This window comes from Drosophila sulfurigaster, chromosome 3, assembly GCF_023558435.1.
Source record: "Drosophila sulfurigaster albostrigata strain 15112-1811.04 chromosome 3, ASM2355843v2, whole genome shotgun sequence".
Taxonomy (NCBI): Eukaryota; Metazoa; Arthropoda; class Insecta; order Diptera; family Drosophilidae; genus Drosophila; species Drosophila sulfurigaster.
This window is the reverse complement of record NC_084883.1, coordinates 41,070,527-41,097,703: the sequence shown is the minus strand read 5'-3', so window position 1 is coordinate 41,097,703 and position 27,177 is coordinate 41,070,527. Positions and strand designations below refer to the sequence as shown.

The following is a 27,177-nucleotide window of genomic DNA, read 5'->3' as shown; positions in this document are numbered from 1 at the left end:
CTCACGTTTTTTTATTGGCCACTTGCCACGCCCATTACCCACCGCCCCTCCCCCATTTATCGTTTAAGCCATTTAACCCTTTGTGTATTCTCTCAATTGCGATGCCTTTTAATTTTCTTTGCCGCAGCAGCAGCTTCTAGGCCAACTCTCCGCTCTCCGTTCTCCGCTCTCAGTTCTCGATTCTCCATTCTCAGCACATTCCCCGCGCTGCAGTTTTGTTTGCCATTTATGGCAAAGGCTCAGCTTCAGTAAATTTCTGACATAATTGAGCTGTCGCAATTTACAACATCAGTTTGTGGAAGGGCTGAAGGCAGGACGCAAAATTAATGAGTTGACTGTGTTGGCAGCAAAAAGGGTTTAGCCCAATCAAAGTGTACAACACAGCACAGTAAATGTGTGGCACAGCACAGCATAGAAGAAATTGTCGAGAAAATGTATGTGCAACAAGCGACGAGTCATAGAACTTGCCACATTAATTGCATTCTCTTGCGAAAGCAATAAAAGAAGAAATATAATATGACCATAAAATGCAGGGCGACAACTAGGCAGCGACAAGGATTGAAAAGGAAAAAAGAAATAATTTTAAAAGAGAAAATTACGTTCAAATTAAATTTAGAATTTTAGAATTCCAAGTTCAACTAACCAGATGAATGACAAAACATTTGAAAGATTCTTTAAATATTTCAAATTTAAAATAAGTAAAAAAAAACAATAATAGTTAAATGAAAAATAGTGCATTCTGTTGTGAAAACCACAAAAGAAAAAATATAATATGACCATAAAATGCAAGGCGAGAAGCCACAAGAAGGAAAAAAAATAAATTGAAAATGGAAAATGAAGTTCAAATTAAATTTAGAACTGCACGTTCACTTACCAGATAAATGATATTAACAAAGTTAGGGAAGAAATATTTTAGAATACAATGAAATGAAAATTAAACGAAAATTGAGCTAATGGAGAATTTTCTGGAAGTGGGAAGCTTATTATTGAGAGAGCAACTCAGTCTTTTACAAAATATAATAGTTACTCAGTCTTTGAAAAGTGGACTAAAAAATTGATTTAAATAATGAAAATATCAGCATAATTTAAAAAGGTTTTTTGTTGTAATTATGTATTGTTAAAAAATAATACTTTTTTTTTATTTATATATTTATTCTTCTCAATTTACTATTTCCCGCAAAATAGGTTTGAAGCTGTGACCCTAAAAAATTGTTTTCAGCTTAAAACAATGCTGTCGCTTATTGATAAATTATTAGCATAGGTTAAGTAATTAGAAAAAGCTTCGTAAGAGAACAAAAACGTAGTCTCAAAACTGTCTGTCATTGTCAGTGACCCATAAATTTGCAGCGGAGATGAAATAAACAATAGAAAAGTGATAAGAAGTTGTAAGATAAAAACGCTCAACATTGACAGAACAACTTGTTAAACAGCTGCTGAAATTGTTAAGAATAAATATATTTAATTGCATAACAATTCTCCCTGCTATGGATTCACGATAATTATCTAGTTACAACTTGAACTACATTAAGTCTTTAATAAACTCAGCTCAACTTATATTCCCCTCTCTCAATTCCCCCTCTGCATGAACTGAAAATGACTTCATCATGTTTATCTCCCTTTTAAGCACAAAGCACACGTCTAATTAGTGCACAAATCATTCGCTCGTTATATCAAAATCTGCCAACAATAAACTTTATAATTTGCACACAAAGCAAACACAAAGAGCGTAGAGAGTGGAAAGAGATAAAGAGAGAGAGAGGACGCTCTCGCTGAGCAGAAAAGCTCACTCTGGCGTAACTGTAACTATCCGAAAAGTGACACAAAGCGCATGTAAACAGAAGCCGCACAAAGCGACGACAATAACAACACAAGGCGAAAGCTGTAAAGTTACATAATAAAACTAATAATAATTATCAACGCCATTGTCAAGGCAGCTTCCTCCCCCCTCTCGCTGGCAAAAAGGAAACCAAAACCGAAAACCAAAACATAGAACAAGCAAAAGAGTGGAAGAGAGAAGAGGCAGCTGCTGCTGTGAGCGACAGCTGAAGAGAAAAAGAAAAACTTTCAACGTTGCTGTTCTGTTATTGTTTTCCGTGTTGTTTTGACTGCTGAACAGAGGCTGCTGTCTCCGCACTCACCCCATTCGCACTAGTCCGGCTATTGCCTACAGCTGTTTCTCACTGTGCTGTCATCTGGCAACTCCCACACACACTAACACAAACACACTACCAAACACACACACACATGGTTGACAGTGAGCGGCAAATGCGCGTTTGACATTGCGATGCCCGATGCTGCCATTTTCTATATGACAACAACAACAATGCAGGCCAAAATGGTCGCCAGGACAATAAAATGCCGTAATGAAAGTTTTGCAGCCATTGAAGAACGACGAACAACGAGCCTGAGTTTGAGTCTGAGCCTGTTCTCATCCTGGACAGAGTTATAAATGGTGTTTAATGGGTTTGTTGACTGGTCGCTATGCTTGCTCCTCCTCCTCCCCCTCCCGCTCTCTCCTCTCTGTCTCGTCTGTCTGTCTTTCCTCCCCTTCAGTCTATTTGGCAACGAGTCCGCAGTTCGCTACGGTTTGGTTATGGCTTGTTAAGGACCGTAGCTTTATGGCTGTTTTGAAGCACTTTTTCACTCAACAACAGCATGATGAATGCATATGTATGTCCTTGAAAATGCTGCGAAATTGTCACATTTCTACAGCCTTACCATACTAACATATGTACTATGTTGCCTGCGGGGGCAGAGAGCGGCTGAAAACCGTGAACGTCGACCATATGTGTGGCTTCTGTTTGAAATTGGAACTGCTTTTTTTTTGTCATCCGTTCATCCGTGGTTTCGGAATGTCACTTACCTGCAATAAAAAGAATGAAAGAAAATATATGTAGTACGAAATATAAAAAATTACATCGTTGCGAATGGCTTAATATAATTTTATTATTCTTTATTTGATGTAGTCTAAGAACAAGTTAAAGATATGGAGTACTTTATATAATAGGAAAAGACAAGATTATAAGTCTTGCTATAGCATGGGTTTAGAATTATATAATAGAGTAATCCGTACGATTTTTATGTAAGGAGTTCACATTTTAAAAAAATTAAATCATTTTTTGATTTGAAAAATAAGTAAAGTTGGCAAAATCAAACAGTAATCTCTGCTGACAAAAAATACTTTAAGCAGTTCTTAATTTTCTGTATTTTAATTTTTCTTTAGACAATTCAAGAGTATTTGAAAAATTTCTTAAATTTTTCCTGCTAAAATATTTTTATCTGCATCATTTCAATTGTTTTTTTCTTATGAATACAATATCTAATTTCTATACAATATTTTGTTCTTTTTGCTATATAAGTACCATTTATAATTAAAATGACTACTACAATTACAAAAATAGTCTTCAGATATTGCAAAAGTACTTTAAATTATTCCTTAACATTTTAAAAAGTTCATTCACGTAATACAAAATTTAATAATTTCCGTGTGTTCTTTAATATCATTCTGAAACTTTAACAATTTGAAGTTTTCTTATGAATAAAGTAGCTACTTTAATATGATTCTGAAACATTGTCAAGTATTTCATACTACCATTTAGCAATTCAATAAATTCATTCAAATTACTTAAATGCAACAGTTTTTGCGTCTGCTCTGCCAGCTTAGTAAATAAATCAATATTATAAAATCTCAGAAAATGCATAAGATGCACTTCATCATTTCAGCAATTAGAAGTAAAACTGAGGCTTTAACTTCAACTGGCAATAAATTTTCCACTCCAGTAGTTCAAGAAAATTGTTAACTTTAAGCACATCCTTTCGTTTCTTTGAAGATTTTTCAAATGTCATCGACAGCATAAATCAATTTATGCAATATTTTAATTCGTTTTAATCAAAGACTGTTTGCATAAACCAAGCTTCGAATTCTTATGTAAGAGAACCCACACTTAATTTTGATGCAACTTTCAGATATCAGATATCAATTTCAAATAAGTTTGCAGCTTAACAACTTTATGATGCAATTGCAAGTTCTATTGCAATGCAGAGAGAGTCTGTGAAATATGTCGAATATATTTTTCAAGCTATCAATTAGGCTGCTATATTTTATGGGAGGAACAACAAGAAATACATAAATATGAATGCATATCTTATTTCACGTATTTCAAGAATGAACCGAGCAGACGTCCGAGCGGCTTATAATAAATTTTCCACAGCGGACAGAGAGAGAGAGAGAGAAAGAGAGAGAGAGAGAGAGTGCACTGAGACGTGCACATACAATTTATATGAATATTTTGCCAGCAAATTTGCATATCATAATTGTGAATTGTTTGCCTATCCTACAACATGCATCTCTCTCATCTGCTTTGTTGCAGTCTCTCGAATGGTGCTGCTGCTGCCTCTCGCTCTTTGTGTGCCGCATTCAATCAGCTCGTTGTCTGACGTTGACGGCTCTCGGCACGCCTCTTCTCGCTTTTATCATTGGCATTTTATTTACGTGCCCCCGCGCACCATAAACCAACAGAGACAGAGTGAGAGACAGAGAAACTGCCACAGTGAGTCACTGAGTCACAGTCACAGAGTCACATTCGCAGTCACTCAGTCAGTCAGTCAGTCATTCAGTCTCGTTCGTTTAGATGAGATTTCCCCCCCTTCTTGAATCTTCCTCGTCTTCTCCTCTCAGTTGGCTTTGTTTGCCCTGCGGCAAGGCTAATGTCAAGGTTGACTCAGCTGTCGCAGCCTGTCGAGGCCTGCGGCATCCGCTTGGATTTGTGTTGCATTCGAAATGGATTATAATTGAGTTGAGCTGCCGTTACAATCTAGCCTTAACCCACTGCCCAGCCAATGGGTTGTTTTATACCCCAAAGAAAAAGTGCAGGCTTTATTTTATAGCAGGAAATTGAGGTAAGCATTTGGAATAACAAACTTGTTGTTAGTGTATTTCTACTTCAAAGAAAACTATATAAAGGGATTAAAGACAAGTCTCTGAGGGGGTGACACATAAGGGTTATTTTAGATCTTATGATAATGTGTATACAAAGAAATAATTTCAAAGAAAACAGAAAGGAATACAATTCAAAAGAAGTAAGAGGAATGTATAATTAAATGAAAAAAGTGTTTTAAAGAATTGAATTGTTTAAGGGCAATCATGTTTTAAATTCAATTTATTCATTACTCATAAAAATATCAAATTCAGATTATTGAAAATAGCATAACATAAGGGTTAATTCAGTAAATAAGTGAATAAAGAATTGCATAAAAATCAAATTACCCAAAGATGCATCAAAAGTAGCTGAAGCAGGGGAACGGAAGAAGCAAAAAAGCAGGCACTAAAGTTTAACAAACTGCTGAGCACACAATTGGTTCATTTGGAGCATTAAGCATGTCCACTAGGCAAAGTTTTATGCAAACAACAAAAACTATACGGGCAGGCAGTCGACAGGCAGGGTTAAGAACGAAATTATCTTGCGGCAAGGTCCGAGTTGCATGAAGAGAGAGGGAGAGAGAGAGTCGATTTCTGGATCGGATGAATGCAGTGAGTGTCAGATAGTGTGTGTGGCATGATATCCATGGCTTGTTAACCCCAATTAGTATGCATTTGTGTTGGCAACAATTTCTTCTTTTTTTTTTTGCCGAATGCCACGCTGATTGAGTGTCGAAGTGAGGCAACTGAAACTGCAACTTCCAACTGCAGTCAGTAACTCTTGCAACTGAAACTCTCTTTTTCTCTGTGGCATGCCACATGTTAATTAAAACTGAACACAAACACTCACACTGAACAAAGTGTGTGGCATTCTTCTGGTTATCAGTGTGCAGCTTTAACTCAACGGCAACTTCTTGTTCTTCAACGTCATCTAACGTCATTTGTTGGGGTCTGAGTCTGCCTTTTCTTTCACTTCAATTAGTGGTTTCATGTTGTGCATGGCAGCCAGCTCTTGAGATTTATATCAGCCATATGTAGAGCATGCCCCCTGCTCCCCTACTCCCTTATCCCTTCTTCTGCCTCTTCTTCTTGAGTTGCATGTCTGATGTTGCCACTGGTGCAGGATTAAATTGTATGCCGCGTTAGCTCACACACATACAGTCTGTTGCCAGTCGTTCATCAACGTCTTGCACCGCCTCTCGCCTCAAAGTTTCGTCTGCGGCTTCATCTTCAACTCCCATTTCCATCTTGCTCATCTTTCGTCTTGGTCTTCAAGTTTAGCTGCAACTTCAACTTCAACTTGGTCTTGGTTTCGGTTTGAGGTTTTTGCGACCAACAGCAGGTGCTGTCTACTTCTCATATATGTACGTATAGACAAAGTGTCAAATGAGTAATGCAAAACAGTCGGAAGCGCAGTCATAAGAAGCCTGCAGCAACAGCAGCAGCAGCGGCTACTTATGCACTGAGAGAAATATTTAACTAACAATCTTGCTTTAAAAAAGCAGTTTCTGTTAAAGTGGTACTTTTAAACTTTGTTTAATAAAGTTGCCCTCAAAATAGGACGCTTTTAATTAGCAAATTAACTCAACTTATTTCCAGACTTGCTTTTGATATTCATAGAAACCGGATTTTTAAAATTATTTTAAAATAAGTTAAGCAATATATAGTTACAAATTGCTTATTTTTACTTTTATTTAAAATTGTATAATATTACTTACGTTATTGTTAATCGCTTTTTAAGTAAGTAGTAAAATATGGCTTTTAAGTTATTAATTTTGTTTCAACAAAAACTAGAAAATTTTTAAGTACTTCTTAGTGTTGCCTACACAGAAAAAAATGCTTAATAAGATCAACATTTTAGACTTTACTATAGATCGGACATTTAAAGTAAGCATTCAAAAATAAGTTTAAAAAAAAAAGATTTTCTTAAGAAACTTGCTTCAGGCTATAAAATTCTCGAATCAATAGACGAATAAGATAAAAATTTCCATTCCGAATTTAGGAAATCAATAGTTTAAGGATTGAAAAATTAAGTATATTTTAATATCGGAATATTTTAATGAATTTTTTTCTATGTATGCTCTATGTGAGTTTTCTTTTAATAAATATCATATAATGCCAAGCGTTTTATAATACTAGACTTTTTCTCTCAGTGTTGTCAATCGTTCGCTGTCATATGGAGAAGAAACTTTAACTACGAGGCTTTACTTTATTATGACACGCAATTTGGGCGCCGCAGTGTGAGTTGTTGTCTTTGTTGCTGTCGTTGTTTACGACTGTTCTTGCTACAGCTCAGCAAGGATTTGGAGGCCAAGCAGAAACAGAACAAGAAACAGAAAAGGAATCGGAGTTGGAGTCGAAGTAGAAGTCTCGAAGTTGGCTGCTGATTGCGCCTGACTCGCTTCCTGTTTGTGCTTGGTTAGTTAGTCAGTTGGCTGCTTCCCCAGCTGTCATGCATATGAAAGTAGGTCGTAAATCTTCAACACTTGCCGCTCTTCCTCTTCCTCTCTGACGTCTTCGTTCCGTGTTCTTGTTCTTGTTGCTATTGCATATTTGATGGACAGCGACTGCACACATGAAGTGCACATTGCTCTTTGATTAATAACTGCAAATTGCTGTAATAGATCGAGTGATTTTCATTGCCGGCTGTCGTTGATGCTGCTGCTGCTGCCGCTGCTGCTGTCACTCGTAACTCACTCATAACGCTTGGCACCTGCGGAAATTTGAATTTTGAATGCATCTCAAGGGTATCCAATAACCCAGCAACAACCCAAAATGCACAGCTGCAAGCTGCTTATAAACTGCACTTTTGATAGATTGTGTTTAAACGTGTAATAATCACACATGCAATTACAAGACACTGACAAATCTTTAGATGCATAACAGCATGATAAGCTCCTTTGATCCAAGTGCAAAAGGCCAAGGCACACAGACTTGAATATTCATAGACAAAACGACTTCACAAAGTGGCTATTAAATGTAATAGAATGCTCTATTAGCTAGTCAAACAAAAGCAATTGAATGCTTCAAATATGTATGTGCAATGATTTAGAACAGAAAGTAATGCAAATAATAAATGAAATAATTTAGTATTTAAAAATAAATTTATTAGTTATTTTATTAAAATTGGTTGGTTACATTGATTGATTACAATATAAATACCATTGTTTTTTTCTAAGAAGCATTTGGTTATTATTGATTGAATTAATATATGATAAATTGAGTCTTTATGAAGAAAATATCTAAGGTCTAATAAGAGTATGATTCCTAGGATTCTAGGAATCCGATAAAAAAATGTTAGAAGAATATATTTTATAACCATACAAACAGTAGCAGCTAAATTTTAATTGCTTTGGTAGACAATCTCAAATATTTTGTATTCTAGGCTATATTTGTAATAGCATATCAAAAACTAAATATTGCGTTTGGTATATTTTAGTATTATTTGCTATTCTGCATTTGTATATTTAGAAATTTTGGTAATATTTATGCGCTATATAGTATCGAGTAAGTTTTTTTGGGTGGCTTTCTGTGGTATATTTGAAGGATAATACCGCTTTTTGATTATTTTCCTTTTATTGAAATTAGGGAGTTTTCAAAGTCGAGCACACTCCACTGTATTTTTCTTACTTAATTGTTGTTTTTTTCGACTTAAATTTCTGCAATTACATATTTGTACTTAACATATTTATAAATTGGTAAAGCTTTCCATTATCCTCTTTCACTCTTTTATTATTTCAGTCGTAAGATATTCATTTAGCTGAGTACCTCAGTCGATTTTTTGCTTGTGTAAAAATAAACTGCTTTGCATATTTCTGCATAGTTGGAACAACTTTAATTTGCCTTGAAACAACAAACTGTGCCAGTGGTTTCAATCAACCCAATCAACCTTTGACATTAACCTGGTCATTTCTCTTGTTCTTGTTCATAACGCAACCCAAAACCCTTTTCTCCAACCACAATTCTCCATCCATTGTTCCATCGTCCCATTTGCCATTTGGCTACTCATAATTAGTTTCATTTTTGCAGCTGTCACAGCATTTGCCTTTTGGGCTACATTTACAATATTTTACATGTTCGAACCTCGTTGTCCTCGGTGTCCTGTCTCTCTGTCTGCTGTGTCTCTCTGTCCACAATTTTAATTGAATAAAGTGCACTTTGCGCCCCATCCCCATCTGGTTTGTGTGACACAACTTGTCACACTTTCAATGTGAAATGTGAGGCGAGTAGTTTGAGAGACCGCTCGTAAAAGTGCGCCAATAACCACTGCACTTTATAACCCCGAAAAGTGAACCTCACTTTGCCACGTTAGATCTCATCTCATGGAGGCCTACTTTACTTAAGACACATAAAAAAAGAAGAGGCGACTATAGAGTAATGTTGCCTTGAAGCTGCGGGTAGCTTTCCTTTCTCTCTCTCAGTGCTTTGCCCCATTCATTTTTGTTAATTTATAGCCAAGACAGCGAGTGGCAAGCGATGGGAGGAGGTGAAGGTGGAGGTTGAAGTTGGGGGCTGCTGGGGACGACCATTGCACGTCGCAAGTGGCAATGCTTAAAACTTTGTGCTACGTGACTCGACAAGTGTGTGAGACGCAAGGGGGGCGTGCAACATTTAGCCCAATACGTGGCTCAATACTCGCGCACGCACACCCACGCACACTCCCTCACACACACACACAAACAGACACACACTTGCTCTGCTTACAGATTGCTAGAGCATGTCTGCTTGTTACAGTGGCATATTCTATCTCTCCTGTCTGCTGGCTGCCTAATTTCCTTCTCTCAGTAGCATCTTCAACTCAACACACACACACACACACCACCCTCTCACACACACACATCTACATAAAAATCAGGTCATGTTCGCTGCTCAAAGTAATGGAATTTGTAATGCGTTTTCCGTTCCTAACCTGAACTCTCAACCAACTCTCGTCCCCAAAAACTTCTTGCCGCGGAATGTCGTTTTGTGTGCTCGTCTCTCTGTCTTGGTTACATTCTCCTTCCCTTCACCCTCCCCCTACCCTTCTTCCTCCCCTACCCCTTTCCTTGCTGCCCCCTTCTACATTTTCGCCAGCCAGCTAGCACAATTAACTTCCTCGTGGGCTGCCCTCCACCATCGAGTAAGTTCTTCACTCTCTGTTCTGGCTGTCAATGGCTCCCAGTCAAGTGGCAGCGCATCGAAGACGAAGAGTTGTTACTCCCACTTCTCCCTCCCTCCCTCCCCCTCCCCCAATCCTTCCCCCTTCCCATTCTATTCGTTTGCTCGTTTCGCTTGTTTGCCATTATTAACAATCTTTGTTGGGCGCTTTTGTGAGCACGCCATGTGTTTCAGGCATGCTCCTCTTCCTCTCAGCTCAGCTCAGCTTCTTCGTGGTGCAAATGTATTCAATTAGTTAACTGAGAAAAATTATATCATTAGCTGCAAAAAAGCAGGCGGAGAGGCAAAGGAAAACTCCACAGAATGGAGCAGCTCCTTCCTCAGCTCTTTGGGCGCCCTGTGGGCAGCTGCTTCTTTATGCTGCCAACGAGACATTGCGCGATTCTCCATTCCAAGTTTATTAAAATTAATAATTGCCTTTGTCGTTCACGTTCTCCTTGTCGTTGGGTGGGCAGGTTGTATGTAGATATGTATGTATGTAGGATGCGCCTCGAGGGATACTTTGATACTTTTGTTGGACAGGTGGTGGGCAGTTTGTAATGATGTGCGGTGTGGATTAACCAGGAGTGGAGAGGAGTGACTGAGAGAGAGAGAGCCCTTGGGTTGGGGCCCAGAAGATAAACTAGTCTTTATACAATGAAAGTGCTTTCAACTTCCTGTTTAACCTTTTGTTTGCCTTTTCGACAAAACTAATTTCATCTCTAATTTGCAAATTACAATAATTTATGCAAATTTATTCTATCAGCACCAAAATTATGTTCTGTTTAGTTTTTGAAGCGCACATTTCCAAGAGGGTTAAATGGATACTCATGAGCTGCTTAAGTTTAATGGGAAACATGGAGGACAAGCAAAGGACGTGATTATAAAAAATAAATGGGCAATGGGGAATAAATACTAAAGTAATGAAAGTTGCAGCTTTGAGTTGGTAGCAAATAAAAATTCTATTACAAAATGTTGACTTTATAAATATAAAGTGAACGTCAAAACCCACTTATAAATAATAATATACAAAATATTAATATCAAATGAAAAAGGTCATAAATGAAGGTTTACAGAATAAAGAAATTATTGAAGAACTCTAATTTAACTTATTTACCTAAAAATAAAATAATTTGAAAATAAATTGAGCAATTAGTTAATAAAAGAAATGAGAATTAATCATGAATGGTTGTCGAATCATGAATATTTTGGAGAACTTTTCAAATAACCATTTCAATTATATCATATCATATGAAACATAAAAGCAAATGAAGAACATCAAACAATTGGTTGAAAATTCTTTAATAATTTGATAATTCAATTATATGTAAAATGCGACTTTCAGAATTTTTCAATCGTAAAAAAAAGGTACTCTTTGAAAAAGGTAAAAAGAAAAAGTTCTTGAAAGATGATTTTCATCTTCATTCATCGTTTTGAGATTAAAATATCTTGTTGTAAGAAATATCAAGTTCAATAATTTTGTTGTTGATTTTTAGAATCAAATTTTCAATCGGAGCAAAGGAAACTTTCTTCATTATATCTTTAATATAACAATCGAGCTTCTAATCATAAGAAAAAATAATGAAAATAAATAACATGTCAAATATCTTATGATTCATGACTCATGCGATACATATTCAAAACTTGAGTGTGCGTTGTTAATTTCTCGCAACTGATCACCAAATTGGATGCTATCAAATTTAAGCATCTTAAATGATTCGAATTGGCGATTAGCGAGTACAATGTTTAGCACTCAGCTGGCCATGAATGAATGAAATTCGCTATTGCCTATCCTGAATATTTAATGGTCTATCAATTGATTTTCATTCAAAATGCGCCGAAAAACTTTTGCTGACCATTGAATTTTTATTGCAAAACGCAACGCAACACAATTTAATTCAATTGCGCGCGACTATTAAAAGCTGCTCGCTGCTGTTGCTGCTGCTGCTGTCGCTTTAATCCGATTAAATTCAATTGAGCAAACATTTGTGAGCTGCCTGCCATAAGCACACAAGTAAATATAGATGTATATACAAAATTCGGTATATATATATATATATATATATGGGTCATATCAGATGTTGTTCCAAAAGTTTTGCAAGTGTGCCTCAGCTAAATGGCGAAACTTGCACGAACGAGCAAACGAACCGCACACAAAAAACACTTTGACTTCAGATTGGCAACAAGGCGGCAACAATACTGTTAGCCAGCCACGCCCCACAGAGCGCCGCCGCACATCGATATTTGGCTGCACTACCCACTTCACTACCCCCCACCGGAGTACTACAAAGTGGGCTTGCCACTTCCCCATTCCATGTGGCGTGCGCGCACACTATTTTCGAGAGTGCATGCCACAAATTGCAGCTATCAAACTTTAGGTTGGGAGCATTTTGCAAAATGTTTAAAAATACAAAGTGCAAAATGCCAACAAACAAACCAAACAAAGTAACAACAACCACCACAACAACAACCACTACAACAACAACAGCAGGCGACACATCGAAAAAGAACATGGCACATTCCAATGGTAAGCAAAATTTTCTATTTTCACACACTCGTTGGCCCAAATCCAAGAAATATAGCCAGCGGATACATCTAACTATCTATATGAATATCATCCTCTATGTATATTTTTTGTTTGCATTTTTTTTTTCTGCTCAAGTGTGTTAAAGTTTTCTTCGAGCAAAGTGCGGGAAATCCGCGCAGAACAAAATAATAGTAAGAATAATAATAATAATAATATTATCATGCGGTCTGTTTGCGTGGCAGACAGCGCGAGACACATCACCAAGAATGTTGTGTGTGCCATAGTATGTGGACACACGCGGCGTATGAGTAACGCGCTTGCAATGCGAACAACCCCAAAAACAGAAAGCAAAAAAAATCGAAAGCAAAAGGCAAACACACACACACACATCATTTTTTTCATATTCATTATGCGCAATTATAAACAATAATAATATCTACTCTAGTTTTCTGTTTTCTGCGTAATTACAATTTATAGAGCAGTAGCACAAGTTCAACAAAACAAAAAAACAGCAACAGCTCAAGTTCAAGCAAAAGTAACATGTTTTAATGCCTTAAATCGCCATTAAGTCACCCAGTTCCAAGTTCAGCTGAAGTCGTTAAAACTGTAAGGTCTTCAAGCCGTCAAGTACTTTATGACATGATTGTCATTGCTTAATAAACAATTGCATAAAACATCAAGTGTAAGCGACGAGTTGTCTGTGCTCGACGACTCTCTGTCCATAAAAAAAACAACATCGATATAAAAAGCATGTAGTTATTACTCCAGCCATAAGAGAGGTCAGTTACCACATTGGACAACACTTTACGACAAGCTTATTTCTCAGGCTTCTTTTCTATGAAACGCCATTAAATAAAATATTGAAGTAGAGAGTGACTGACAACTTTGTATATTATGATAAAAGATTATAAAGTATTTATATAAAACTAACAGCAAATAATTGTTTAGCTTATTTTCGAAGTTTTATTTTTATTCATGCTTTTGTTGACAAACTAGTGTAATTTATATAAAAATACTAAATATCAAATAGATCCGGTATATTTTAGTATTTGTTGGTGTATAAGCTGACAAACCGATATATTTTGATATACCAACTATAACATTCGGTATATTTTTGTGTTTTTGGTATATAAGTTGGCAATCTGGTTTTCTTTGTAAATAATTTTATACTAATATATCAAACACAGCTTTCGATATTTTTGAGTATTTTTTGAAAAACTTGTATAATTTGTAATTACATTTATTGCAATATACCATATATAGCTTTTGGTATATTTTATTTTTTAATTCGTATGGTGATGTTAATATGACTTCAGAAAATCATTGTTTCGTCACTTTTTGTAACTTTACTTGTTAAAATAAACATGATCAGCAAATAAAATAAAAATAAATTAAGAAACACTCAAACATTGATGCAACTAACTATAGTGAAAATTAGTTCAACTTCGTTTACTTAAATTATTTACATATGTGTTTCTCTAACATAGTGAGTAACTCTAACCAAATAAAGCTCACTTTAAATGCTTGATAAATTTAATAAAAATAAAAGCAGAGTCACTTAAATATTGGGGCAACAATTTATACACTAATCAAGTTTTAATTTGTTAAATTATGTTTAGTTTTTTACCACACATTTATATAATTAAGACACATAAAGACAAGTTCATGCTCTGCAACACCACAATGCCACATTTTCCAGCTGTTAACTGAGCAAAGTTACAGCTTAGACAGAGAAGTTTTTAGTAGCGAGAACCACATTGTTAAGCTCGTCAGCATAGATCCAGACAAGGTACTTACACATAAGGATTTGTCTGCGAGTCATGTATGCCGTCAAATATGGTAGTCGAGGCAACTGCTAATTGATATAACTGGCCAGCAGCGAGGGAGAAGTCAAAGGATAACAAGGCGTTGAGCGTACTTGAAAGGGATTTGCACGAAAACTATTTAATAAATATATACAGAAGACAGCCAGAGAGGAAAGGAAAGCAGGAAGCAAAACCCTTTGACTTTTGAGCTGGCGACACGCTGGCCCCAAAATGCAGCGATTTGTAGCATGCGACATGTCGCATGTGGACACCGTGGGGCGCCGTCCACCGTTTGCGTTTGTTGTTGTTGACACTGATGGACACAGGGAAAACTTTTGTCCCCAAAAAGACAAAAGAGAAACGAAAATGGAGAGATATGGAAGCAGTAAAGTTGCTGTTTGGAGTTGGTTTCGTGTCTGTGCTGTTTGCATAAAATATGTAATTCAATTTATACATTTTTCTCTGGTATGTGTTGGTGTGTGTGGCAGGCGACAATTAGAATTTCTGATAAGCCACACATTAAAGCTGCTGCCCGTCAATCGCCGAAAAACAACTGTCGCAGTTGTTTCTCACTCCCTCGAAAGCAGAGCGCAAAGCCATGGCTGAAACTTTCCGAGGTGGAATTAGTGCAAACAGACGCATAAATAACAGACAGCATAACATCTAAGACTTTGATGCCCAGCAAAATAACGGAGGGTGTGTGTATGTGCCATAGATTTAGATGTGTGTGCGCGGTGTCTACTAATGTCTGTGAAGTGGCTTTAAATGCAAATATTTTACATTGATATGCTAAACAGATGCGTCTGTGTGTGACTTTCGTCTCGTCTCGACTGTCTCGAGTTTTTGTTGATGTTTCTACAATGTTGCACATTGCATTTTAAGTAAACAGATCAGATAATGAATGCATTGAATTTATTTGATATGCCATCAAATCAGTGAATACCACAAAAATGAGTAATTGAATTGGAAATTTAAAGACATAAAAGCAAACATTATGCATGCAATTGGAGTAAGTGTTTAGAATATTAAATAAATAAATCAGTTCGTTGGTTAATAATGATATTTGAATAAAGCATGATCTCAGAAGAGAAGTTGTTAGCACTTCATTCATCATTATTTCTGTAATGGAAATATAATACAAATTTGCATATATTTCCTAATCAAAAAAATAAATAATAATTCATTAACAACAAAAAAACTTCCAATGGTAAATCACAATAATATTGTCATTACTTGAAATGATAGAAAACAAAATTTATATAAAATAAATAATTATATGACAAATAATAAAACATTCATACAAATATTATATTGTGTGTATTATCAGTGTGATACAAAATAAAATATATTTAATATAAAAAGGAGTAAACCAAAATCGAGCGACATCAATCAACCCATTTAACATCTCTAAACACACTAAATTTGCAAATTAAATGCAAATTTTCTCAGAAATTTTCAGGTTTAACAATTTATGTGTAAGCTTCAACATCTTGTTGTTCGTTTCTTAGTCTAGTCTAAGCAGCGTTTAAATATTTAACAACATTTATCTCATAACAAGCTCAGTCATGTGAACAGTTCAATGACCAACGACTATAGAATTTTGTTGTATAATTTCGTTTAGAAGTTTTGCCTCATCAAATTTGACATGTGAATGTGAACGCTCTTAGATATGCATAAATTCACGCCTGTCTCTTATCGCACAGCTTCTGCCTTTCACCAAAAAAAAAAAGTCGTATTAAAATGCATAAATTATTTTTATAGAAAAATTCGTAAAAGCAAGTCAAAAGTATCTGCATAATTTTTGCATGCAAAACCAGACAAAACAAATCCAATCAAAGGAAGAAGAGAAAAATATAACAACAATGTGAGTTGCTTGACAACTCAATTTAAATAACAGCAAAGAAAAATAATTAAATCAAATAGAACTAAAATAGAAAAGCCAAAAGTGGGAGACAACACAACGAAGTTTGGGAGTAAGGAAAGGAGTAAGTAGAAAACCTAAAATAAAGTGAACTCAAATGAAATTTGTTGCATATATTTCGCTCAGCGCCAACTAATTCAATTAACACAATAAAAACGCCACACAAAAGCCAAACGGAGCAGCAGCCGCATCATCAGCAGCAGCAGCAGCAGGAGAGCCTTTGATTGCCAAGTTGACTTCAGCAGCAGCAGCAGGAACTGAGCGAAGCTAAGGCAAACTGAGACTGTCCTTTGTTAAGGTGCGCAGCTAAAGGCAAAGACCGGGTCCTTGCCCTCTCACTCACTTGCTTTCTGTCTTTCTCTTCTTTTCTTTGTGTGTGTGTGTGTGGCGCCAGCTTGAAAGAAGCAGCAAAGCGAAACAAAGCATAGGGCCAGGCCCCAAAAAGGAATCTAATGTAGACCAAGCTTCAACTTTTAGCTTTAGCTGCACTCCAAATCCCCTTCACTCGCACTTCTTTATGGCACTGGCACTGACACTGGACGACTACTCGGCAAATTTGTACACAGCACACGCGTCGCAGAGCGCGTGAAGCTATTCGCATGCTCCAACACATGTGGGCAGCAAAGGCAGCAGGCAGCTTTGGCAGCAGTCAGCTCACAATGCCAGGAAACTCTGGCAGCCGACAGGACGAAGAGAAGGATGACGCTCAAGGCTCAAGTGCACTAAATGCAAGCGGCAACATCCGTTTCATAAACGTAAAACCGGCAACTACACTTGCAGAAATTTATGGCAACACTAAACTAGAGTTGCAAAATGTTAGAGGTAGAAAAATGTGCCAAACACTGAAATTAAATACGCACGATAAAATTGGCTAAAATTATATTCAAGTCAAAAATAAGAGCAAATATTAAAACATTATTTATATCGACATTCAGCATCCAGCATAGATCTTCAAAAGTCCTTATTAATTTCTCAGAAAATTAATTAAATATAAATTATTTTCTATGTGTGTTTGTTAACATATTTTAATCACTTTCCTAATACTAATAATTCGTATCTACAAATAAAATCGTTACATTTCTTGGTTCTACTTTTTATTGTAGAAGATATTTTTAAAAAGCTGCTTTTCGAATTCATATTTTCATTATCTATAATACATTGCTAATTCTTTTAGAAATTAAATTAAGTATTCATAAATATTTAGCTATATTTTATGAGCATTTGTCTCCCACATTATAAGCATTAAAACATACATATGTATCTATAAATAAGTAAGTAAGATTACTTGTTAATTTGTCAGAAATAAAATTTAATATTAATAATTATCAAACCATATTTTTGGGAGCTTATACTTAACACATTTTTAATACAAAACATCTATACCTATAACTAAAATTTTAATTTTTTTGTGAGTCTATATTTATCAAATTATAAATATAAAACATCTATATCTTTAAAAGAAATTTTTAAATGCTTTTTAATATAGATACGTATTTTCCCATTATTCTCATCATCACTCATTATTAAACTGTCTCGTTAAAACAAATATGCAACTCCTTCGCGTATTGTTAAAATATTTCCAATACTTACACTTAAAACGAATTACGTTTTTTTGCCCATTTTCACTATAGTTTTTCCAGCCATTTATTGCCCTAACATCATTATGTAAGCACTGTTTTTCCCATGCACTTTTTCATTAATGCACTTCACATTTTCGCAGTGTTGTCAACTCCCCAACTTCTTTTCAGTTCAAAAACAAACCTGTGCAGTCTCTGAACTCGGGTTCGCACTGTGACAATTTCTATGGCAGGAACTGTAGTAGTTTCTCTCCTCCCCCTCTCCTCACACTTTTCCTCACGCTGCCATTTGACGTTATTTTGTGTGTGTGTGTTGAAGCCATTTCACGCTTTTACGCCGCAATTGTTGTGGGCAACTGCATTGAAAAGCGTTGCACATAAACTTGCGGCAACTATGACTTTAAAACTAACCCACAATTGTGTTTGTGTGCGCACAGTTTGACAGCCATTGGGTAGCGTTTTATTTAGGCCGGCGTCAAAGCATTGTGTGTGGAGTACAGGTCACTGAAATGCCTTTTGGGCTGCCTGCCAAAGTTCCATGAACTTTATGAACTCCAATCAGTGCATGTCAAACTGTGTTGCCGCATTACTCATACGCCCTGGGTAAAGATTGCTGCTGTGAAAAACTCATTAACAAATTGCCTAAACTGCGTGTGCGAGTTGTGTGTGTATAAAAGAACATGACAGTCGACAATTTATGTGGCAATTGGCAGTGTCAGGCCGCCGCTGCTCCCCAAAGACAGCTCCACCTGACCATGACGTAAATGAACTTGGACATCAAGTGGGAAAAGCAAACATAAACCGAAAGGCAACACACACACACACACGGAGAAAGAGATACACACTCCTTTTACATGCTCCACATTTTCACTCCACGCCGCATGTCACAAAGTCGCAATGTCACGTCGTCGTCGTAGTCGACGGGAATGGCTTCACCCTGACAGGTAACGTTTGGTCGACGAGAAGGAGTTGGAGGCAACTGAGAAGCCATTAATAACTGGGTTATGTAATCGAAAGAGTGGCAAGATGAATGGCGGGATGGAATGGTAGAAATGAAGGCAAATGCAATGCAAGATAAAAGCTACACTTAAGTGAATGGAACGCCAGACAATTGATAAGCAAATGCCAAAAACTTCAGAAACATGTCGAGTCTGCATCGAACATGAATATGTTTAACCATAAAAGAAGATTTACTTAGTCAAGTTTGACAGCAACTCGTTGAACTACTTTACCACAAGTTGGAGCTGATGTTTGCTAATCAATTTGATATGTGTTCGATAACAATTCATTAACAAATTAAAGTAGATATGAAATAATCTTACATATAATATATATTTAGATAACAACTCATTAACAAATTGAAGTATATATCAAATATAAATAGCATTTAACAATTTATGTCATATCTTCAATAAAAAAATGAATAAATTGAAGTATATGTCAAATATGTATTTCATTAATAGATTTTATATGCTTCATTTCATATTTTTGCCAACATATCATTAACAAATTGAACAAAATTTATAATACATTGTAGAACAAAATAGTTATTGCTTTATTTCTTAATTCAGATAACAAATCATTCACAAATTGAAGTATACATCAAAGATATATTCAATAAGAAAACATTAACAAATCGACGTATATAACAAAAATCTATTTATTAAAAAATTTTATATTTTTCATGACAAATCATTAACTCATTGAACTGAATATAATATTTTTACAAAAAATCTATTTGTTAATTTCATATATCAGTTAACAAATCATTAAGAAATTGAAGTAGATATCAAATATCTATTTGTTAACAAATTGTATTTGCTTAATTAAATATTTTAGATAACAAATCATAAATAAATTAAAATCAATATATATTATATTGTATTGCAAAATTTAATTTGCTGAATTTCGTATCATGTGATCTGATCACAAATCATTAACAAATTAAAGTATGTATAAAATAATTATTACTTTTAAAAGTTTATTCCATATTTCCAATAACAAATCATAAACAAATTGAGGTAGACATCAAATAAATATTACCTTCCTTTTATTTCCCAAAGCTGATGTCTATCATCTGTTCAATTATTTGTTGCCAAATCGTTTTATTCCATTCAAGTTTGTTTCCGCGTTTTAGCCAATCTTTTATCGCTGGACAATTGACACACGTTTGGCTTTTTGTCTTCTGTGTTTTTTTCTTTGTGTTGTGTGTGCCATGATTTCAATTTAATTGCCATGGCATGGCAAGTGTCAACAATTATCAAGTATACGCCACCTGCGCGGCCTACAGACGTGCGTCAATTGCCGGGGAAATTAATTGAGCGCACTCATGAGACTGCCAATTAGCGGCACATAGCCAATTTATGGCCTAGTCACAGTCACAGGCACAGGCCAAAGCCAAAGCGAAAACTAGCAACACAAATCGAATCGAATCGCATCGCATCGAATGCGAATATAAAATAAAATAGCTCATATTAAGCTACTGTGTGAAAACGGCAAACGCGTGTCGAGCCCATAAAAAACACGCTAATAAAAATCTAAAAAAAAAGCACAAAAAAAAGAAAGAAAAGCTAAAATCTTATAAAGTATTTTCAGTGACTGGCAACATGAAAATAAACACACACACAAAATGCTGTCCAAAGAAAAATGTCAAAAATTAGCAACGAAAATAAATGAGCTAAATGTGGGAGCGGAAGAGATACGACAGCCATTCGAAGGGGGAAGCTAAAGAAATTGGCGAAAACATTTTCTATAAAGTTGCCAGATACAAAAAGAAGGCACACAAAAAAAAATCACAAACTTTTGTGACACAAAAGTGACAAAGTTTTTTTTTTTTGTTCAACTCTTTTTTTGGACGTTGGCTTCATTTTTTTTGTTCGGTGTGTAATTTTCGCTATCTTCGAGTTGACAAATGCTAGCTGAAGCAATCGGGCAAACAAAAATAACGACAATAATACCAAATGGTCATCATAATGTTTTAACGTAAAAACCGCATCCGCAACGAAAACAAAATAAAGTAGCTTCAAGAAACTCTTTCAAAACGAAAAATAAAAAATAAAACAACCTCGCAAAATTGACGCTAATTTTGACAACAATTTGTAATTTTTTCCCCTCTTCTCTCACTTCTAGCACTTGACCAGCGAGTTGCCCGAAAAAGATGCTGATGGCTAATTAAAAGCCTCAAACTGCCAGCAAGTTAAAACTTTATCTACTGCTCGCTTCTCGCTCTCTGGCAAGCTGATAAGTCCCGCACGGCAATTAAACATTTTTGGTCTCCCCACAAAAGTTGCTTGGATTTTCTCTCGTTTGGCTGTTTGTTTGGAAAACAAAAGATTCTTATTTTGGGGGGTATTTTAAAAATAGCTCTAGAAGATACCAATAATATCAAAAGTATCTGAAAGATGTGTAGTGCATCTTGTGCGACGACAGCGGCAAGTGCTTTTCTGCTTTTGTTGTTCATTCGTTCCGCCTCTTGCGTTTCGCCTGACAAACAAATGGAAATGCTCAAGCAGCCGCTGAAAGCAAAAGTTCTTGTTGCCCACGCACACACACACACACAGATATAAAGAGCCAATGAATGAGGCAGAGAGATAGCACCACGGGGGAAAATAGTGTACATCAGACTGAGAGAGAGACGCAAACAAATTACAGCCTCCAAGTGACAGCTGAAGACCAAACACATAAGAACAATGACAACGACGAGCACAATAACACTTTTGCCTAGCCGAAAAGAAGAGAAAAAAACACAACAAAGCGCAATAAAAATAAATAAATATGGCCATATTAAATCGACTAATGAATACCCCTCACATTTTGGATATATTCATATAGTGAGCAAATGGCTTTCTCTAATTGTAATTGACTTCAGCCAAGAAGTCATTACAGAAAATATTATATACACATAGTATATATACTCATCTTTTGAAGTTCCGCTTGTCAGAACTGGTTTCCATCAGACTGTATAAACAATTAGTTAATAAGTAGAACAGTCAAAAAGAGTTATTATAGATAGGTCTGATTGGGAGAATTTTGAATATTCTCATATGTTTACAAGTTAATACCAAAGACAGTAATTAGACCAAATCAGTATTTAATTTAGTATATTCTTTAATATATATTTTTGCAACGCATTTCCACGAAGGGAACTTTAGTATAAAATTTATACTAGTTAATACAATATTTATTATTAATGCAACATTTAATTTTTTTATTTAGTATATTTTAAATTGTATCTTTTTCAACTCTTATTTCCGTGAAATGAACTTTAGTATAAAGTTAATGCCAGTTTATACCAAATGCAGAATTTTGACGATATTAAAATTTAATTTTAAATATTTTTACGTGTATCTTTTTCAACTCGCATTTATTATAAAGTTAATATAAAATGCAGTATTTTTTCAAAACTAGTATTTAATTTAGTATACTTTTAATGTATCTACTCGTATTTTAAAGATCTATAGTATAACTGATCTTTGGTATAAAAACGTACGATATCTACTGATGACTGAATATTTCTTTAGAATTACACAAAATAAACAATTATTCATTTGTTCAGAATCAATTTTCATATGGGCGTGATATTTAGAAAAGTGAGATTAATAATACAAAGAAAAAAATACAAATGTATGTATATGAACACAAACTCGTCATTAATCTTAATTTATTTCGAATAAACAGCTTTAATCATTTGCTGATTAATCTAAAATTGATTTATTTTTAACCGTCTCAAGTCCAAAATTAACTTTTAATAATGTGCGCTGCAACAGTAAATCATAAAGCAAAAAAACACGATAATAAATTACTTTAAGTGATGATAAAAATCGATGCGATTCCCGGAAATTTAATGAATATGACGAGTTTCCACAATTGGTTGGCAGCTTTTCAAGCAAAGCCTATTCAAATAGCGTTCGTGGAAAACCTTGTGATACTTAAAGTATTCGCAATATCATTGTTAACTGTTGTGCTCAGCCCCTACCCCAAGCAACTTGGGCACCTGAACAGACACGCCCCAAAATTATAGGGTACAACTACACACAACTAACAAAGGCAGCGCGAGGGAGGGGGAGGGTAAATGGAAAGAGGCTTAGAATTTTGGTTATACAAAGGATGGTTTTGCATAGGAATGCTAAAAATAAGCCAAGCTTGTAGGGGAATAGAGGGGGAAAAGTGGAGAGAGATGTTGCATGAGGCAACAATAACAAACACAACAGCATTGTTAAAGGTTATGTGGCTTGTGGGCGTCAACGGATGGAGGGAGAGGCGTGGCAGTGAAGAGAGCAATCAAGCGTAGTTTTTTTTCGGTATTTTTCAACTACACAACGCATGCAAAAAACTACGAATGGCACAAACAGCTGCCCCTAACACACAACAACAACAGCAACGATAGCAACAAAAAAAGGTAAAAAATCATAAAATGCTTGAATGAAGGAGGCGTGGCAAAACGGGGGGGCGCTCCAATTGTAGCAGACAGCAACAAGAAGAGGAACAAAACGCAATACTCATAAAAATTTTTTACGCACATTGAGCAAACGGAAAAAGGAAAGGAAAGGAAACGCAGGCGAGGCGCGCGTGTGTGCCAAAGGCGACCAAAAGGATACCCCATGTCCTTCCCCACGTTGCTCAATCGACCACCTGCTAAGGCCCAAGGACAACAGCAACGTCGTCGTCGACAGGACACAGCTGCTGCGGCCCAATGTGGGCGCAAATTGAAAAAAAAAGGAAAAGGGAACGCGGGCAAAAGAAACCAAGACAAATTTAAGTATTACAATTTTTGCACTCGCTTTTTTCCTGCAACTGGCAGTAAAATTAAATGAAAATTGTTTGCCAACCATATGCAAAAAAAAGCAGCACACAAGCGTACGCATATAAATAAAAATATATACACGCATTTTGGATATACATATGTATATGTGGAATAGGATGTGAGGCAGCAATTTGAACTGAGGGCGCACAAAACCATTTGCAATTCGCACTCGGAGTCGCATTCGCATTGCTATTCGCATTTACATTTGCATTTAATTAATGTACATTAAATATTTACAAATTGCATTATATTACCACACAGTGGGGAAGAGAGGGAGAGAGAGGGGGAGGAGAAACGACTCCCACACAGTGGCAAATGCAACCGCGAGACGTGAGATGAGAATGAAAATGACGTTGGACGAACGGCAATTGTTTGCTCCACATATTTGAGTCGATGAACCATAAACGGCAAAGCTATCTCCCTCTCTCTCTCACACACTCTCGATCTATCTCTGTCTAATGCTGTTGCCATTTCACATTGCATTTTGCGGTGAATTCGGTGCTAGGCGTGCAAATTTGTTCCGATTTGGTGCGTGTTCCCGCTGCGGTTGCCACTTGTAGACCAAATGGACTGTTCACATCCACACCACGAGGCGTCACAGTGGAGTCTAGACAACAAACGTAATAGCACAACTAACCGAGATACATATATGAAATAATTGAAGATGGAGAAACTCGAGATATTAAGAATTAAAATTAAAAAACATATTTTTAAAACTTCTTGAAAGTGACAGTATTAAATTATTTTAATATTTTATAATAATTGCAAATATTTTAAAATTTCAATTTAAGCATTTAATAGTTTCAATTCCTTTAATAGTAAAATAGAAATAAAATATTATACATTGAAAAGAAACTAGTAAGAAAACTACTCGACTTTGAGCTACCCGTCTCCCATTTTTAACTAAAGTAAAACAGAGCAGTATTGTTCTTAAAACATACCAAATGAATATACCACAAAATACTATATTTAGTATATTAAGATATTCATACATTTCAAATATACCATAGAGTAAAAAATATACCACATTGTTACCCAAAGCAACATTCAAATGTATGAAAATGTTTTAGAGAGATTATAACACATATAAATTTAATTTAAATTTATGTTTTTCTTCAAATTTATTTTAAAATTCTACACACTTAACTTCTAGCCATACTTTTTATCAAAAACAACTTTTTGCCTTATCTTAGAAATTTGATATGTAAATACCGAAAAAAACAAGGCAGTAAGCTGAACCTGTGTCATTTATTAAAATCTAATTGAAATTTTGATTTAAATTTCATTTTTTCCTTTAAATGAATCTGAAAATGTATATACTGTCAAGAAAGTGAGTTAAGAAGTAGTTAAGAACTTTACAAAAACTATACTTTCTTCCCCCTATCAAACTTTATTAAATTTTTTTATTTTTGGGGTTCAAAATAACTTAAGAATTTTGTATGATTTATTGAAGTGCAATACTACAACATTTATTCGAACTTAAGCCACGTTTGCTAAATACTTTAAATAAATTTCTTCTTTTTTTTTAAATTTCTTACAATATTCTACAAGCATATAAAAGCCACTTGGTTATAAATCAAATGCAATTTGTCTGCAACTCTTCAATAAAATCAACTACAGACTCGTAACGAATGCCAATCAAAAGATTCATAAAACTGCCGCATATCAAATGTCTGCAGACAGTAAGAAAACGAGAGAGAGAGGAAGAGAAGGTATAAATAAATATTTGAAATTCAGAGCAGATACTCAAATGCCCAATCCACTGTGTCTCTTGGATTACAGTTTGCTGTTGAAAATGTTGGAATGCATCTCAAATGCAAGTTTAATTAGTTTGAGCTGCTCGATGAAAATGACGTTGAATTTGGCAATTGGAAACTGTGTTGTGGTTGTCAATGACAGGCGACTGATTAAAGCAAGCTGAGACGGAAATTACACTCAACCAAAGCAGTGACAACAACGGAGGAAGAGGGAGACGAAGAGGAAGAGAGTCACTTCACATTCTGGAAACTGTCGATGCGTAACAATCGTTAATATAATTGCAGTGCAATGGGCAGCTCTTCCAGCCCATTTGGCAGACGTGAGACGCCTCCACAACGCAGCGTCAAATATGCAAAATGCAAAACTGAATATAGACACAGGCGTGTATCTGTATCTGTGTGTGTGTTTGTGTATCTCATAGATGCAACAGCCACTCAACGCAAAACGTTACCCAGAAAAAAAGATAGAAACTCAAACAAAGCCGACGCAAAAAGTGTTTTTTTGGTGCTGACCATTTGAGGTGCGAGGGAATTTTTGATGACAGTAAAACGAGCGAAGCGTCAATTAAAAAAACAGAAAATAAACAACTAGAAAACCGTCCATTCAGATCCACAGGCGATGAATCTCAAATCGCCGAGATACGTCACAGAACATTCAATGTTATTCACGTGGAAATTGCACACTAATGAGCGCAGCTGAACACCAAAGTGGAAAGAGGAAAAGCGCTGCAATCGAGTGGAAGTGGTTGAAGGAATTAGAGATGCCCTCAAGAAGAAGAAGCAGAAGAAGAGGCCGCAAACTGAACGAGTTTTGATGCGACGACAACGCACCATTTGATTTATGCCAAGAGGAAAAAGCAGGTGGGCATCAATCCCAAACCCCATCCCCAACCCCAACCCCACTCCCAATTCCATCTCTCCATCCTCTAAGACTGGACGACACTGGTCCGCCTTCGCCTCCGCCTCTTCCTGTTGCAAAGTTGTTGAGATGCAAAAATGCCGATACGTCTATGCGCCGCCTTTTGCTTGAGAGCCAAATGCATATTTATATATATATATATTTTGTGTGTGTAATCAACTTCCAGGCATTTCTTTTGAGCAATAAAAAATTGTAATGAAGCGCACAACATAAAACAGAACGCCAGAGTGGACATTAAAAGCGAAACCGGATTGAAGTAGGCGGGCCAAAAGGGATATATACATACTTTGTCCTCTCTTCTCTGGACAGCAGCAAAAGGAAAATGTGAATGGGAATGGGAATGGGGACATGGCAAACGTCAAAGCAGTTTATGCGCGTAATTAGCGGCAATTACCAAAAAGGGGGGACAACACAACGACAACAGAACAGGAGACGACAAAAAGAATCAGAGGTCGAAAGGGTCAAGAAAACAACGATACAATGCTTTAAATTAACAACAGGGCGAGGCAAAAGCACATTATTAAAGTTATTTACAAATTAACACAATATAAAAGTGTAACAGAAAGCAGAGGTCATTTAATTAAATTAATATTTTAACACATATCCAAATAATCTCTTCTTATCTTTCTAATTTTACACAATTTTTAGCTGTGTTCATTAAAATAGCAGTACTGTTTCTTTGCATATTCCTTTTTTTTTTAGTTGATCGATTTCAATTGTTTTTATAAAATGAAACATAGAGATAAGAAACAAGCAAAATCCCCCTTAGATTTGGTTTGTTTTTATGTTCTGTTCATATTTTTGCACTAGAGCA

The 27,177-nt window shown here is 35.7% G+C and overlaps 1 protein-coding gene and 1 long non-coding RNA gene across 3 annotated transcripts in view; one reads left to right on the top strand and one right to left on the bottom strand.

The window, feature by feature from the left end:
- The window catches only part of LOC133840763 (cyclin-dependent kinase 14), a 139,889-nt gene that overhangs the window by 105,415 nt on the left and 7,297 nt on the right, over positions 1-27,177 (bottom strand). The gene's annotated exons all lie outside the window — the stretch shown is intronic.
- On the top strand, positions 15,981-17,126 carry LOC133844944 (uncharacterized). Its single transcript, XR_009894659.1, has 3 exons — positions 15,981-16,250; positions 16,310-16,371; positions 16,434-17,126. It is a non-coding gene; the product is annotated as an uncharacterized LOC133844944 (long non-coding RNA).